We start from the raw sequence: 18,734 nt of genomic DNA, 5'->3' as shown, positions 1-18,734 counted from the left end.
CACATGAACACACACACAACACACACACTGTACACGCTCACACACTAGCAGCCACTTTAACATGAGCACACACACACTCATGCTGCACACGCTCACACTTATGGTCACTTTACAAAAGGAAAGGTCACTTTAAGAATAGTATAGTATAACTTGAGATTTTATAATATAGCATTGTATAGCAGTGTACATAAAGACCCAGTGCCTCATCCGTAGCTAACTGTGTATTGCACTACCACAGGACCTAGCATTTCCTACCATGCTCTGTAAATAACTCATGTACATATACCGATATGCCCTACTTTGTTTACTTGTTTTATTGCACAATGTCGTTCTATTGGATTCTTATTATATATTACTATTGTATTATGCACAATCGTTGCGGGCAAGACCCCCGCATTTCATTGTATACTTGTATGCCGTGACAAATAAAACTCTTAGACTTGACTTGACTTGACTTGACTGTGCATCACTGAGCACAGAATGACAGTTACCATCTTCCTGGACTCTTACTCTTGAAACAGCACTGTGCAATATTACACCTACTGTAGACCTCAGTATATTTTTACTGTATTTATTTACTGTATATTTTATTCAACTCTTATCATAGGCAATTTGATTTGTTTTGTTATTCTTATTCGTGACCCGTTTTGTCTAAATGTTTAATGTTGAGCGATTTGCAGTGTCAAATTTCCCTCTGGATAATAAAAGTAGGGCTGGGCGATATGGCAAAAAATGATATCGCGATAACGATATGATAATTCAGGGAACAAACGTAACTTTTTGACTTACCAGCCATTTGGCTGGTAGATTTGAAAAACTACCAGCTGGGCAGATTTTTTACCAGCCAACAATTATAAATAGCTTTTTAGTATATCGCCATGTGTTGTTATTACTATATAATACACTCGTATGCTATTTTCAATTAATATCATAAACAACATAAGGAATATTAGCATAATTTTGAGTGGACTGAAGGAATGAGTCAGTCAACTGGTCGTTATTCCTCTGTCTTTCCTCTCTGTCAGCGCGCACACACCACACACACAGACGGCTCCTCCCCCGCTAGCCCCCACCCTCTTCTAGTCAGCCTGCTGTTCTCTGTCTCTCTCTCTCTCTCTCTCTCTCTCTCTCTCTCTCTCTGTGTTTATGCGGAGCAGCGTTAGCTCCACACGGCTAACGTGGAGCTAACGCTAGTTTGCCCCGAATTAAATGAATAACTAGGTTGCAAATCATAGTAGTTTTCACTGCACATAGAAGCAGTCAAACAGCGGGAGCATTTCGGGAGCATATGACCAAAACCCAGGCAACTTTGAGCCCTTAAGGAATCAAATAGTCTGCTCTATGGCTGCATGCTGTGTATCGCTGCTCTGCTCGGCTTTAATGGAGCAGAAGCACGGACTGGGGCGGATATGACTCGCGGAGTTGCTACAGGGTTTTTCAAAATAAGAGTATCATATGAACGGAAAGTTTCTAGCTGCCGGAGCCCAGATATTATGACTGGAGCTGCGCTTGGGGCGGCAATGAGACCCGCGGGGTGGACGGTATAAACGGTATACGGTATAAGCGGTATTAATTTGCTCTACGGTATGGATTTTGACTATACCGTGTAACCGGTAGAGAAGCTCTAAAATAGCAATGACGTCATGTAACAGCGCGACTATTTCAATCGCATTTGCCCCTAAAAATAGATAGAATTAGTCATAGATAATAGATATGTGCAAACTGGAAAAAGTTATTTAGGAGGCTTCGCGCAGTGGGCGTGTCAACACGCAATTGTCATTTCATAATAAACACATATCACCGCGGCGCACAGCAAGTTTCAATTTCAGTTCCTGGCATTTTTAACCAGTGGAGAAAGGTAAGAGATGTCCCTATTGTTTTTCTTATATGAATTATTCTGTTAATAAAACATACCTGGTGATCAACTACAGTTTGCTGTAAACATTATGATATGCGTGTAGTGTTATGATAACGACGGCTGCAGCGGGAGCCGGGAGGACGGCAGTCCTCCACAGTGGATTTGCGAATAGCATGCAGCTGCAGAGCCGCAGAGCCAGCGGCGCTTTCAGGTCAGGTCCGCTCAACAGCGCCCCCCCACCCAACAGCTGAAAGCTGTGACCAGACCTGAAAGCGCCGCTGGCTCTGCGGCTCTGCGGCTCTGCGGCTCTGCAGCTACATATGCTTCTAGCAAAATCCAGCATCCAGCCTGGCTGTTTGCAATGGGAGCAGCACGGACTCGGGACTTATTTTATTTGGAATATAATGACTTTATACGCAAAAGTAGCCTAGTTTTAAGTTAAAATATTATAAATCTACATGCCTTGAGGATGTCATTCTTTATATAGCCTGCCTATCAGGCAAAAAAAATTATTCTAACGGAAACACTGATACCGTGATATATACCGTTACCGTCTATGCTTCAAATTATACCGTGATATACATTTTAGACCATACCGTCCACCCCTACCGCACAGGATTTTCAAAATAAGAGTATCGATATGAACTAGACGCCAGATGGCGGGCAGAGCTATTTATTTTTAGTCGCCAGACGGTAAATCTACAGGCCATTGGCGAATGGCGTGTAGTTATTTTGTTCCCTGAATGTTATCATATCACTCGATATCGATAATTATCGAAATTGTTATAAGTATAATTTTTTTTTCTTTTTCAACAACAGATGTATGTTTATTTTGCAGCAATTCTTTGTCGTTGCCGCCATCTTTAGTGTTACATCCCCTCACACTCCAGTTCTCAGGCTGCAGCTGGTTTAAAAGCGAAAGTAAACCGGCTTCTCTGCTGGCTGTGGCTCCAGAGGAGTTGAACAGTTCTGGCTCTGCTAGTTTCTTTTCTATCTTTTGGCGCTTTTTTGGTGGACAAACCACTGCACATGTGCACCGTGACTGCAAACAAGAGAGAAATAAATCTCAATTTGGTCAGTATTGTCATTTGGACAAGCAAAGCCATTACTTTAAGTTGCAGGCAAGAAAGACAAGTCTGTCCACTGTCTCTGGTTTTAAAACTGCCCTGTTGCAGGTCAAAAAATTTGACTTGATATTTTTTTTTCTTCTATCAATTATTAAAATATATCACGATAATTATCGTTCTATCACCCAGCCCTAAATAAAAGTATTTCTATTCTATTCTATAGAGAAAATAGCGATGCGCAAAGAGTAGTTCTAATCCATGTAAAAAAGAGTAGCCTAGGCCTAACAAAATTTTTTTTGGTTCCGGTTGCCGACCGACCCTGCCGATTTAGGTGCGACCCAAATTATTTTACGAGTAAAAAAAAATTAATATTTCTTTTTAACAATAAAGTTTAGTTAAATCTTAGTCAAAAAGTGCAGTCCATGTCAATAATGAGAATATATAAAAAGCAAGTATTTCACAATATTTGCACAGCTCTCTGACGTCAGGATATTTAGTGAGTAGTATTTAGGGGTGGCATTTTTAATACTACTACTACCTTTGTACATTGTACTTTTGTAGTACAGTGTCTTTGTATTTTAACCTTTAGTATTATGGATATTAAACATGCTGGCAGAGTACATGCATCCATGTTGTCGTGAACATTTTAATTAAATAAAGAAATTCCCTATCCATAGTCGCCATGGGAAAAAATAAAATAAAAAATAAAATAAATTCCCTACCTACCCATGGCCTTAACTGACAACCAACAGGAACCAAACAATTTATTTTGTTAGGCCCTATAGTAAATGTATACACACGAGAGAGGGAGAATAGCTTATAGCAGACATAATGATTTTACAATATTTTTGCTAATGAAGTGAGATATTATCATCAACTATCCAGTTAGTTTTTATAGTGTAATACTACTTTAAGTCATTGAACATACAGAGAGAGAGAGAGAGAGAGAGAGAGAGAGAGAGAGAGAGAGAGAGACAGGCTCACCCCCCTCCCCCTTTCCTCACTATTTGAACATCACAAAACTGATGTGCCTGTGAGCGTTTCCAGGGTTAGCTAGCTTAGCCTAGTTAGCGTTAGCAGCTGCATGTATAGCACATGCATGAGTCTGGTCTCTTTTGAAAGGTAACATTCTGAAGTTTCCTACACAATAAAGAAAAATCACTTTGAGTGCTAATGAAAGAGGTTTGAACACACTGAAGTAAAAGTTGTGTACTCGCATTTCTGTTTAGTGGTTGCCAGATGCCTGTTTTTAAGTTTCAGCTGAGAGGTAGGAGCTGGAAAACATAACTGTTCCATAGCCTGAAGTCTTATGTAGTACAGGTCCAAAGTTCCTACAAATCCCACGGAAAATTCGTTTCACAAAGGTTTTTGTAATGTGTGTACCGGTAAAAATTCTGCGTGATTATCCAAAATGGCCGTCCACTTCCTTCATTCAGACGCACGAGTCAAAATAAAGAGCTTGTTATCTTCGTCTGCCCCTTCTTCTGCCCCTTTCTCCTTGCAATCAGAGCTTGTCTGGGGTCGCTTTCGGAGCAGACACTCCTCGGCTACAACGGTGGTCAATAATTTTTTCCATCAGCTGTGACTGGTCAGTTCAGGACCATTTACCACTGGACGCGGTCACTTGTCGGAACGGCTTGTAAAATAGAGTAAAAGAGAAGGAAAAAATCATAGTTAAGTCTTGTACTGCTCCTAACACATTTTATTATTATAAGAAAAACAAATATACTATGATATATACTGTTGCGGTCCAACATTTTAAATATACGTGATATAAAATTAAGGCCATACCCCCCACCCCTACGACCAAGCTCCTGAGATGATAAATGGCAAATACGGAAGTATGTCAGAGGAACACGTACACCAGGGTTTCCGTTAGAAAAAATTGTTGCCGGCCTCAGTGTCCGGTAGATTTCAATCTACTGGTCAAATGAGAGAAATTCCGGTCAGAGTTTATTGAGCTTAAAAACAATTGATAGGCAGGCTATATAAAGAATGACATCCTCAAGGCATGTAGATTTATAATATTTTAACTTAAAACTAGGCTTTTGCGTATACAGTCATTATATTCCAAATAAAATAAGTCCAGAGACTCCGTGCTGCTGCTGACTTTAAATCAAATGGGTGACTGTGGGCAGTCGGCCCGACATTAAACAGCAGTCTGTTATAATCACATTTTTATGAGCTAACGAATTCCATTATATTGGACATTTGTATTAATTATATCAAGCGAAGAACTGAGAAATTTGGCAGAGAGAGACTGCAACATTATCGTGGGTTTGCGTGATGAATCTCCACCTCCCAACCACTTATTTGCGAGAGTATGCCGCTGCAGAGCCGCAGATTCAGCTGTTTTCAGGCCCTATCTGGGGACCGCTCAGCAGCGCGCCCCACCCAACAGCTGAATTGCCAATGGCTGAATTGGAGTACTGCACTGTGCCGGCACTGCTGGTGGGTTCTGTGGCTCTGCAGCTGCATGCACTCGCAAATCTAGCAGCAAGCTCCCGCTGACACATTGTTGTCATTATTAGACCTGCTTGGTGAAGCAACGATGAAACAAATGTAATGATTGTTTCATTCATCGCATAGGCTATTTAATTTTAGCCTATTTTAATACAATTCAAATAATCAAATTGTGCTTAGAGGGAATTATTTTCACCAGACATTATGACCGGAGAGATTAAATATGTCGGACTTCAACAGATTTTGCCGGTCAAATACCGGTAATTACCGGCTAACGGAAACCCTGACGTACACAGCCCAGGGCAACGGCCAATAACAGCTCTGTGCTGTCCACGTCAACTTGCGTAGATTTGACGCAGTTCCAGCTGCATGTAGGCCTCGGTAGGCTTGCAGGAGTGTGGTAGGCTCGCTGCAACGACCCGCATAGCAAAGTCACCACTTTGAAGTCTGAGTATAAATTAGACATGAGGGGTGGCCAGCAGTGGTTAACCCCTCCCCTTACCACTGAAATCTAACCCACACATCAGACAAAGACTGTAAACAAAGCGCCATGTTGTCATCTTTTGCCTAGAGGTCACTGTTTCACAACATTACAGATTCTATCTAATTACGTTAGAATGAAGGTTAACTCAGTCATCATGCTAGAGAATCCCAATGTCCTGGACGTGTGCTCCGTGCATAACGTTAGTTGTTGAAAATGTCAGGTTTGCAAAAGTTGCAAAGCACAGTTTTGTTTCTGGAATAAATGCCACAGAGGTGTGTGTGTGTGTGTGAATCTTCACAGAGGTTAAGGTACAAACAAAGTTTACAAACTACTTTTTTTAGGAGATAATTATGACGTGTTCCAGTGCAGCTGCCTTTTTGCTAATCCCTCGTCCATGCGAGAGCACGGTAAAAATGCACTGGTGGAAATGGGCTGTGATTGGCTCTCAAGGCATGTGGGCCAATCACAGCACTTGCTGATTACCGTAATTCTTTGACCAAACGGGCAGTTATAAACTGAATGGGGTGAACAGTGGCAATGTATTACACAGATGCGGAGCAGAAATTATATGACTTATTGAAAAGGATGGTCATTATTCTCAAATATTGTGATATACCATTATATCAAGTTTTCAAGTTTGTTTATTATTTGTCACAACAAAATACACAATACTTTTTTTTTTTTTTATCCACTTTTTCTCCCATTTTCTATTTTTTCTCATCCCAATTTTCATATCATCCAATTCAACCCTCCCCTGTCTTCGAACGTTGTTTCTTGCCTCCCACAAGCCGGCTGCAATGTGGACTAAGTCATACATAGCACGAGTCCCCTCCGATACTCGAGGTAACAGCCGTCGCATCTTTTCACCTGCGCGGCTCGATCTTTCAGCGTCGGGGGTCTGGGCTTTGGAGGGGCCCCGCCCCGTCGCTTCTTGATTCTACTGCGCAGGCGCACCAACCGACCTGTAAGAGTCGCTGTCCACAACGCCCGATCCCCACCCTTCAGTTTCCCTCCCCGTAATACGGCCAATGTGTATTACTGTGGACGACCAGCTAAACTGAACGCAATGTGGAGAGCGGGGCTCGAACAGGTGGCATCCTGTTCGAGCCTAGTCTCCAGCATTCGTTGCGAGCACCTTGCCCACTGCGCCACGTAGCCGCCCAAAATACAGAATACTTTATGATGAAATGCTTGTTTCTGTATGAGCCCCTGAGTGTGCTACATACAGTAAAAAGAAAGTAAGTAAAGTCAATATACAATAGTCAAATGAGTAACAGTGAGGTACAATGCAGAGGTACAAAACTTAGGGTAGGGTGCAAATGAGTATGAATGTAGTGCAAATCTCTTTAATAATAGATAAATATAAAGTGTGTTAAAGTGAGTGGTAAGGTGAGTGTTTGTTTAAAGTGAGTGTGTGGATGTGTGTGCAGTGTGTGTAGATGATGGGTTGTACTTGTTACATAGTGTCATTGTCATTGAGCATCCTGATGGCCTGGGCCCAGGAGTTAAAAACTTGTAATCCCTATTGATTGATTGACAATTTTAATTAACAGATTGCAGAATGGGTACAGTAGGCTTGGGCGGTATCATTTTTTTCATACCATCATACCTTGATGACTTTCATTTTCATGCTGGGGGGGGGAGGGTGGCAACCCGTGTTACCAAGTAAACAAATCACGGAGTACTACTATCGTTAGCTCTCAGAATGGTAGCCAGAAGCCTGCAGCATCCAGCGGCGGAGCTAACAATATACTCGTTATTATCACCATACATAACACTTGCTTATATTGAAACACGTTGAGATTAGGGCTGTTCTTTCAACCTGAAAGTGCACTTTCTTCAACCTCGAAGTAAACAAATCACAGAAGGTAGCCAGTAGCCACTGCCGCCTGCCGCCACCATCCAGGTATCGACGTGAGCTAACGGTAGCTAGTTAGCCTCGTATCAACGTGAGCCAGTTGCATTATGATTAAAAAATGTCAACACTCACTCACCCCGTTTTATATTACATTCCCAAAGAAGTGCCTCCGTCTCTCGTAGTCTCGTTGTGCTGGATGAAGTCACTGGCGACTCGTGGAGGCGAGGGTTTTGCTTAAATCCGAACAGACTCCAGTCCTTTAATTGTCCAAATGCGACAGTGTGTGCAACTTTAGTTCGTTTGACAAAACGTTAGCCATCTGTCGTCAGGGAGCTCATCGTGGGCTGGAGTGACGGTGGTTAACTTCGACGCTTCATCGTTCAATTGTAACGTATTATTATTATTGCTTAAGTTTAGCAGTCTGCTCAGAGATAGAGGAAATGCATACAGGTTACTGAGGTTAGTGTGATGCACCTCTGTGTTCTCCTCACGTGACTCACAATAGCCAATCAATCATTAGGAAACTGCCCTCTGCTGGCCGTGCTGTGTGTGTGCAGTTCCCGTCGAAACTCTGTTTCAGTGTAAATATAAACTGAAACCCAACTGATTGACAGTATTGATTTTCAATACCGTCTGTATTTCTAAATACTGTGGTATACCGTCATACCGCCCAAGCCTACAGTACAGTACAGCTCAATACACATAATTGTTAAGGGGATGCAGACCAGAGAAAGACTTTCGTCTTGTTTACATCAGGGTCTCCCATTTTCAAATCATAATGAGTTGAAATGAATGAATCTAAATCTGATCCGATCAGATCTAGGGATTAAACGTTTTGAACTCTGGGCCCTGGGGATAGAAGCTCCTTCTGAGTCTCTCTGTACTGGCCATGAGACTCCAGTAGCGCTTGCCTGACTGCAGCAGTTCAAAGAGGCAGTTGTTTGGGTGACTCAGTTTGGGTGATTATTCTCTTAGCCTTGGCCCTGCAACGCTTGTTATAAACGTCCTGGAGAGTGGGAAGCCCACCTCCAATTGTGCGCTCGGCTGAATGAGCCACTCTCTGTAATCTGCTGCGGTCTTGTGTGGTGCTATTCCCAAACCAGGAGGTGATGTTACCAGTCAGGATGCTCTCTATTGTGCACAAGTAGAAGTTCTTGAGGATCTTCTGACTCACTTTGAACTTCCCTAGGCGCCTATGGAAGTCGAGGCGTTGCTGTGCCTTCTTCACTACACTGTCAATGTGTGTGGTCCATCCATGTCAAGTCCTCGGATATGTGGACTCCGAGGTACTTAAAACTGCTCACTCTCTCGACTGGTGCCCCGTTGATGCTGAGGGGGCTGTAGTCCCTGGCCCCCGACCTCCTAAAGTCCACAATCATCTATTTCGTTTTGCTGACATTCAGGGAGAGGCTGTTCTCCCGACACCATCGTGCCACGTCCTCTACCTCTTCCAGGTAGGCCCTCTCGTCATTTGCAGAGATCAGGCCCACCACGACTGTGTCGTTAGCAAATTTGATAATTGTGTTGTTCCGCTGTGCCACACAGTCATGTGTGTACAGCAAGTAGAGGAGGGGGCTCAGAACACAGCCCTGGGGGGCCCCTGTGTTGAGTGATGGATGAGGAGGTGCAGTTGCCTGCTCTCACCACCTGGGGTCTTCCGGTCAGGAAGTCCAAGACCCACTGGCAGTATAGGGAGGTGTAGTCTGACGTCACTGGTTGTTCCACCCGTATAGAGATTCATCATTGGGAAAATGGATTATCGGCTATTGTAACAATTCTGCCGCATGCACATTGGCAAGCTTTCCATTTTTGCACAAAATGAGTTCCCTTCTACCACCAACATTATTGTTTAAGCATTTTTGGTTGAAATAAAGGTAGTTATAAGGTTTTTAATTTGTCGTTAAAAAAGAACTGTAAACACTTACCAGTAGGCAGCCTGTTCAGTGTTGTCGCCTGATCCACGTCACAGCCAGCAAGCTAGCTAGCTAGCTAATGTTAACGTTACCTCGCTAAACGTACTAGACGTTAGCAATGTCTACTGTCGTTAACCATTTTAAATCGGGGCATGTAGAGGCGTTTCTGGACCGAGTAAAATGTGCAGGTCCTCTTCTCAGACCTGTGCACTGCATGCATCATGCCGGCTAGCAAGCTAGCTAGCTACACGTCACGGCCATAGCTAACTAACGTTACAAGCTCAAAAACCTTATAACTACTACTGTTGTGTCCATAAGTTCCCTGGCAGAATACTTTGTCTGTGTGGACAAAAGTAAATAAGAACGATATATATAACGCTGTATAGCATATTCTCTAAAAAGTATACAAAGAGGAGATTTAAATCGGGGCATGTAGAGCCTGCCGTAAAAACAATAACGTTATACACTATGTACAACGAAACAATGATTTACATTAGTATTTACAGTGATTTAATATGCAGTGAATACAAATAATGATAACGTGGTTGTTGCTTTTAGAAATGGTGTTTGGCTTCATCTGATAAATGGATATGATTGCCAGAGAGATGCTAGCCACAGATTCAGGGTCAGTTTCCTGAATGTAAGGGAAATCTGATCCTAGGTCTGTGACTAAAGCTAGGCGTCTACGCTGTGGTGACGTCAGTCAGCAGCGCCAAATAGCAGTGTAGTTTCCCAGCGAACAAACACATAAACGTTGTTATTTTGCTACCTTTACGATTAATTGCGAATATTTTCATGTTGAGCTATAGATTGTGGATAAATACGCACAGAAAGGTACACCATGCCAACGTTAATGCTTTATTTATCTAAAACGAGCCGATTTAGAAATGGTCAATGGGGAAATACATTAAGTGGAACAGAGGGTGGAACAGGAAAAAAAAACGAAAATTACGTAACCACTACACCTCCCTATTGGGGTATCACCCAACCATACCCCAATACTACCATCCATCAGGGCTGCAACTAACAACTATTTTCATAATCGATTAATCTTTAGATTATTACTTCGATTAATAGGATAAACAGGGAAAAAAAGCAAATTTGTATGCAAACAACTAAACATTATTCCTCATCTTGTACAATGCTTTTTCAAACAACCTTCAAATTGACAATTATAAAACAAATTATAAGAAAAAATATAGGTTTTCTTTTTATAAAGTGCATATAGCAGGTCTTTTTACATTTGTTCTTAAAACAAAAACCGGTTAAGTCTTCAGTTTGAAAGGTGTTGAACGGTTTAAATAATAATAAAAACATAAAACACAAATTTGACAAGTTACTATAGGCTACATCAAATGGCTTCAACAACAGGCATCATACCATAGACCCAACTAATCCATTGTGAAAAGAATTGGCAACAATTCTTTTTATAATCAATTAGTTGTCGATTAGTTGTTGCAGCCCTACCATCCATACTACTAAAATGCACTCACAATACTGTAAAGTGTCCACCAAGTGGCAGATGTTACGTTATGTCATCACGGATAGGTGAGAACTCGATGTGTATTCTATATCGTGTCGGTTGGAGAGCCTATCGGGGCACCTATCGGTCGTCTAACTCCTTCAGCGCCATCAGCAGCACTGTGATGCTCTTGTCTTCCCTCTCACCAGATAGCTACACACTGCAACATGCAGGCTGCCACTTGCTGCCACGTGAACGGTCCATGTGAAGGTAGCGTTGACTGAGGGAGAATGAGTAGTCAAGTCTCCTGGGAGCAATACGTCCTTGCTGTCAGGACACCCAGAATCTATTCTGTGTGTGTGTGTGGTGTGTGTGTGTGAGTCTGTTTAAAAACTAGGACCAGCTCACATACTGTAAGGTCATCCTCTCCAAATAAAACAAATTTATAGAACTTGCAGTTTATTAGAATAATTTCACTTAAGACGATAAAAGGCAACAGATGCTATGAACGTATTGTCATTTCATTCATACCTCTTGTGTCTTGGAGGGGTTTTATTTTAGATAGCCTATTTAACTGGTATGTAAAAATAACTTCTATTCAACATCACAGTTCCCATGGCTGCCTTTTAAGCATTGCTGTGGTAAAAAAAACGCCGGGGCGGGCAGCGTGCCAGACTATGCTAGAAATGTTAATGTCCCCTCACCTCTGTGTCCCCTGAGGCCTCCCAGCTTGACCGCAGGCCCAGTGTCTCTCTTGCTCCTGCAGTGATGAATTGATCAGTCCTGCACGGTACAGGCTAGGCTAATTCTAGCAAACATAAGGTTAAACGCTCTGACATGGTCTCCCGTGGTGCGGTGACTTTCCTCATCAGGATTTGGTGTTCTGTGCAGAGGCTGCCTAGTTTGGCTAGCTTGAACGCTCGACCGTCCAGGAGAATTTATGACGTTTTTTGATTCGTCACCGTGGTCGTACCTAGCGCTTTGCATAATGATGACGACGTGTCCTCAGTAGGGATTCACCAGTACCACTTTCACCGATTCTGAATCCTAAACTTCACGCCTAACGGCCAGTACAGAGTTCTGATCCATGACTGTTACTGGACGGCAGGCTAGACTTCGGGACACTGCTATAGCTGTAGCCTATTTTAATATGCATTTCTCCCCCAGCTGTGGTAACAGACAGCTAAGAGGGGCTGAGGCCTGAGGGGCTGCTGACTGGCTCAAATCACCCTGTCATTGCACTTAATCTTGACACACACTAACACACACAGACACACTAACACAATAACACACACGCTAGTATTCACACACAGACACATACACAGAGACACACTAACACACACACACTAACACACAGACACACTAACACACACACGTACACACTAACACACACACACTAACACACACACACACACACACAGACACACTAACACTAACACACACACACACACAGACACACACACACACACACACACACACTAACACACAGACACACTAACACACACACACTAACACACACTAACACACACAAACACACACACACACACACACACATAGCCCCACTCACACACAGAACCACTCACACACAGACACACTAACACACACACACACAGACACACACACACAGACAGACCCACTCACAAACAGAGACACACTCGCATGCACATAGAAAAAGGAGCCCTATGAAATATCCAGAATGTTTTTCTGAGTCATCCTCATCCAGATGGCTAATAAGTAGCAGAGACTAGTACTGTAGTAATTAACCTGGTACTTATACTAATAATTAGACTAGTATTTAGGCCTATAGCAATGGGCTTTCCCCCCTAAACAATGGTATAGGGCCGCAGCGTCACTATGACAACGTGCCAGCACCACCATGCGTTTAAAAAAAAAAACAAAAAAACTCTGGACCGCCCCCTAGATGCGACTCAGCTCCATCTTGTTTGAAAATCCTGGGAAAAGCCCTGATTAGATGATTACATAATTAGTATGATTAATACTAGTCTAAAATATTAATATACAGACTACTAGGATATTTTATAGTTATTCTCTGTAGTGTAGCGCTCCTTCCCTCACCATGCTTTGTTTACCTTCCTCTTCTGTCCTCTGACATCATAATGATGTCATCCTTTGTTGTAGTTCAGCCAAAATTATTACAGTCAACTAAATGTTAAAAAAAAAGGATTCTGGGGAGAAGAAAAGATCAATTAATCTGAAACTACAAGCTTTTCTTATAACTTCAATCAAGAATTAGCCATTATTATTATTATTTTTTTTTATATAACATATCCCTTACCTACTCTTACTAGTTACGCTGCTGGCCAGTATGACTTACTACCATATTGTCTATATACCTTTATCACTGTACATATTAATCAGGGTTTCCGTTAGAATTTTTTTTTGCAGGTCTGAGTAGAGCTGCCGCGGTATTGATGTTTTCCTTACCGCACAAATTTGCGAAATATTTCCTACCGCGGACGGTATTACCGCAATAATAATAAAAAAAAAGTTTGAAAGCATTTTTTTTCCTACTCTTTATAGCATATAGCCTGCCTCTAGTCTAATGGCTACTGCATATTACCTACTCGACCCGCTTTAGGTACATGGTACTTCGTTCCTTTTCCACTGCAGGTACTACTCAGTTTGTCTCCGTGTGGGGACGCTTGTGTACACTGAAAGCTCCGTGAGCATAGCTATGTCCGAGGGCTGCAGCAAGCCAGACTTTAACACAGTTTCAATCAATCAATCAATCAATAACAACATTAACCAGACTCTCGTTGTGTCTATTCTGCTAAAGCTAACGTCACCTCTTATTGTGTCTATTTTACCAAGCAACCCAGGTTTAACGTTACCTCTCGTGTCTATCTGCTGACGTTAGCAACAACAACAACAAGTTTAACACATCAGCGATATTTTTCACTAAACTCTCCGCTCGGTGGTAAATTCATGGGTTGATGTTGGTTTTGTTTCATCAATAAATGAGGCAGAATACACAGTGAATCCATCCTTTTTTGTTTATTGCACGGTCCTGTTGCAAACAAATCCTGAATGAATCCTTACTTAGCGAGCCAGTAAAGATGGCGGCGTTCTGCTTTTGTGCAGGACGCTACAACGTGTGACGCGTCTCTCTTCTGACCAATCAGTGGTCTGCAGTGTTTCACGTGACTTTTCTGGTGCCACTTCTACCCAATAGGGTCGCTTGGAACCTCGACAGAGGAGTAGGGTATATCTGCAGAGCCGCAAGCCCAACGAGAGCAGGGAACCTTATTATTATTATAAAAAAAAGCGGTGATGCGGTATTCAGCCTAACTCTGCGGTGGGCGTGATGTAACAGCGATACCGCGGTAATGCGGTTATCGCGGCAGCTCTAGGTCTGAGTGTCCGGTAGATTTCAATCTACCGGACAAATGGGATAAACTCCGGTCAGAGTTTATTGAGCTTAAAAACAATTGATAGGCCTATATAAAGAATGACATCCTCAAGGCATTTATAATATTTTAACTTAAAACTAGGCTACTTTTGCGTATATACAGTCATTAATATATTCCAAATAAAATAAGTCCCTCGAGACTTCGTGCTGCTGCCGACTTGAGGTGTCGGTGGGCAGTCTGCCCGACATTAATAAACAGCAGTCTGTTATAATCACATTTTTATGAGCTAACGAATTCCGTTATATTGGACATTTGTATTAATTATATCAAGCGAAGAACTGAGAAATTTGGCAGAGAGAGATGGCAACATTATCGTGGGTTTGCGTGATGACTCTCTCCACCTTGGTGCTGGTCATAATGTCCGGTGAAAATAATTCCCTCTAAGCACAATTTGATTATTTGTATTGTATTAAAATAGGCTAAAATTAAATAGCCTATGCGATGAACGAAACAATCATTACATTTGTTTCATCGTTGCTTCACCAAGCAGCCGGTCTAATAATGACATCGCTGTTGTCAGCGCGAGCTTGCTGCTCCTAGATTTGCGAGAAGCTTCCAGCTGCAGACCCACAGAACAGCTGTGTTTTTAGGTCCGGTCTGGGGACCGCTCAGCAGCGCCTCCCACCCAACAGCTGAATTGCCAATGGCTGAATTGGAGTACTGCACTCTGCCGGCAAAGCTGGCGGGTTCTGTGGGTCTGCAGCTGCATGCTTTTCGCAAATCTAGCAGCAAGCTCTCGCTGACACAGCGTTGTCATTATTAGACCGGCTGCTTGGTGAAGCAACGATGAAACAAATGTAATGATTGTTTCGTTCATCGCATAGGCTATTTAATTTTAGCCTATTTTAATACAATTCAAATAATCAAATTGTGCTTAGAGGGAATTATTTTCACCGGACATTATGACCGGAGAGATTAAATATGTCGGACTTCAACAGATTTTGCCGGTCAAATACCGGTAATTACCGGCTAACGGAAACGCTGATATTAATACTACAACTCTGATTAGCACTATTACTCAGTAGTACTAATTTATATATTCTATATACAGTTTAATCACCTGTACATTCAAACCTTTATTTATTCTCAAAAGGACAATTGAGGTCACCCTCACAGGGACATGAATGGCACCCCTGCGGGCCGCCCCATCTTTCCCGGTCCCGGCGACCCCGTCACCACGAGGAAACCAGCGACTCCCACGCCCCGACCCCCAAACTCCACGGAGGAATGACAGGCCACGCGCCCCACATTGTATATTACTATTGATTAGATTAGATTAAAATGTATTGTCAACTCATTATACAGCAGAACTGCAAAAAGAGGTTTGGCATCCAACCAGAGTGCAAAATGTAACAGTAAAGAGTGTAGTGCTAATCAGATGTATAATAACATATTTGTAATATTAATATGTACAGTGATACAGGTATAAAGACTTGTATAGTAGTAGTCATACTGGCCAGCAGTGTAACTAGTAAGAGTAGCGGATATGTACAGATATAGATATAGTATCTACGGATATGTAAAAAGATTATGTGCAGGTATGTACCAGATATGGTCTATGGATAGATATCTACATGGTAAGAATAAATATATACAGCATTATTGTACATATCATACAGAGTAATATGGGTTATCTGCAGGTGTATAAGTAGGTAGGATTATAATTATGCAGGTATATTCAGACAGTATATATATATGCGGTACATAAAGGTGTATATATGCAGTATATAATACAGCACTGTCGTACATTTTTTTATTTTTTATTTTATTTAACCAGGAAGTCCCATTGAGATACAAGATCTCTTTTGCAAGGGAGACCTGGCCAAGATGACAGCAATAACATTTGCAATATATCAGACATTTGCACTCTGGTTGGAAGCCAAACTTATTTTCGTTGTACTGTGCTGAATAATGACAATACATTTCAATCTAATCGAACCTACTATGAACTAACTTATTAACTCTTTTGACACGGTGTCCTTGTCCATTTATTTTTAGATGCAAAGTACCTCTATGACTGGCGATGGACCTCTCGAGTGTGTTGTAATCTTTCTGCACAAATAATATGAGAGTCCAGCCTCTACCTGTCTCCTGCTCCGATGGGAAAAGGAGCGGGTTATTAAATGATCACCCCTCATCTATGGTTCCCATAGGCTCTTTAAAAACCAGCTTAGCATTCCAGTACAGGTCCCCCGACGTCAGCGGCATCAGTGCGTTCTCATAGTGGGGGCGTAATTAAATTGTACCATCTGCTCCATCTTTTAGTTTTAGCAATGTGGCTCTTAAAAATAGGCTAGTTTTAACAAAACATATAAACCTCCTGTAAAACATCATTTTCGCCTCTTATCCCAACTGCTCTGTAAAGGAGAAAATGATTGTAAACGGCAAAGGAAAACTCACCATAGGCATGAAAAAATGCTGTTGGAGCTTTAAATTGAGACTTAAAAAAAAAGATTACTAAAATAACTTGGGATGTATATGTCACTCACTCACTCACTCACTCACTCACTCACTCACTCACTCACTCACTCACTCACTCACTCACTCACTCACTCACTCTGAGGTGTGGCCAGCAATACAAACACCTCCCCTATAGCCACTCAAATCCAACCTGCATCAATCAAACCAAAACAAAGAAATGGAAACAAAGCACAGTACCAAGCAGGGCTCTTTTGCCTAGAGGTCGCTGTTTGAAGGCATTATAGATTTTAACCTTTAAACTGCGACTAGGCAGTAAATAAAAGTAAAATAATTTTTATTAAACACATATCAGTAACAAAATAACCGCAAGATTGTAAACACAAATCAGTAACAAAATAACCAAGATTGTGGAGGCCCTGAAAAAACATGTATTATATCTGGCCAGATCAAGGGTCACAGTGTGTGGGCATTTTTAACAGAGAATACTCTGGGAAATGGCTGTTTTTCTTGTTTTGTTGGCAGTCTCAGGGAGGTTGGGCCACGGACAAATCTGTTGCTGGCAAAACAACAATAGAATATTTGGAGTCAGTTGCCAAGCGATGATGGCAGTTTGTGATGACGTCTTCCATCGCTTGTTGCAATTAGCAGTGTTGCTGAAGGGTCTGGGCCACGCCGTTATGTTTTTGCTTTTATTAATGTATGACTCCACTGCTCCACTGGTTGTTATTAGCAGAATTAGGCAATACAGTGCATTTCCTGTCATCTGCGTTTCATATCCCAATCCTACTACTGTTCTCTCCTCCTTCCTTCTGCCGTTTCCGCCCTTCTTTTTTTTTGCGCTCTCACCAGTGATGTCATCATGTCAGTGTATTAGCCTACTTCCTTTTCCCCCCTTTTTTCCCTCCTTTCAGTCTCACTCTTTCTATCTCTAAATCTCCTCCCTCTCTCCGTTGAGCTCATGTTGCATCTGGGTGAGCCAATGTTAATGATTAGAGAGGGTGGTTTGACTGAGCCTTTTCAGGGGAAATTCCACATTTTCCACAACCTCTCCAGAGCTTTGGTTTGTCCTCCTGGGTTATGAATTTTAAAACATGAGCTCTCAAGATCAAGGGAAATGCAATCCTATGATGTCAATGGATTGCCTGAGAGTATAGCTTATCCTAGATAGGATACATCTAGGATACCAAAACAACAGCTGTTTGTTTAATATTGGCACCCTGTTTGTTTTAAAGGTGCTGTAAGTGGTATTTTCTTGCCGTCATCTCGTCTACATGTTAAAATAATAGTTCTACATTCTGACAGCCATCACTGATAGATATAGATTGTCAGTAACATGGGTCTCTCAGTTCCTCCACTCTGCAGTAAACAGAAAATTCATTTTCTGGTATCCCTTCCCACTTTATCCAATCAGGAGAGAGAACTCCACACTGCAAAAATGGTCAAGAATTTATAAAAAATAAGAAATACAAACTCGTTTTAAGTTTGTTCTTGAAACAAGTACAATAATCTACCAGTGCAGTAAGCAAATCTGGCTTAGCAAGATTTCTTAAAATAAGTTAAAAAAAATATATATATATATATATATATCTAGGGTTCTCTCTCCTGATTGGATAAATTGGGAAGGGATACCAGAAAATGTATTTTCTGTTTACTGCAGAACGGAGGGACTTTGTTACTGACCAAACACAGAGCTGTTTAACACTTATTTTAACAAAGAAATACCACGTACAGCACCTTTTAATATAGGCACCCGAGTATGAATGAAATGTAATAGTCT

The 18,734-nt window shown here is 41.8% G+C and overlaps 1 protein-coding gene across 1 annotated transcript in view; it reads left to right on the top strand.

Annotated features, from left to right (window-relative positions):
* Nucleotides 1-18,734, top strand: part of LOC311233855 (nectin-3-like protein) — a 76,812-nt gene that overhangs the window by 12,733 nt on the left and 45,345 nt on the right. The gene's annotated exons all lie outside the window — the stretch shown is intronic.

The sequence above is a fragment of the Notolepis coatsorum genome (assembly GCF_963971535.1).
Source record: "Notolepis coatsorum genome assembly, chromosome: 8".
Taxonomy (NCBI): domain Eukaryota; kingdom Metazoa; phylum Chordata; class Actinopteri; order Aulopiformes; family Paralepididae; genus Notolepis; species Notolepis coatsorum.
Note: the sequence above shows the minus strand (reverse complement) of the source record. Positions and strands in the feature narration are given on the sequence as shown.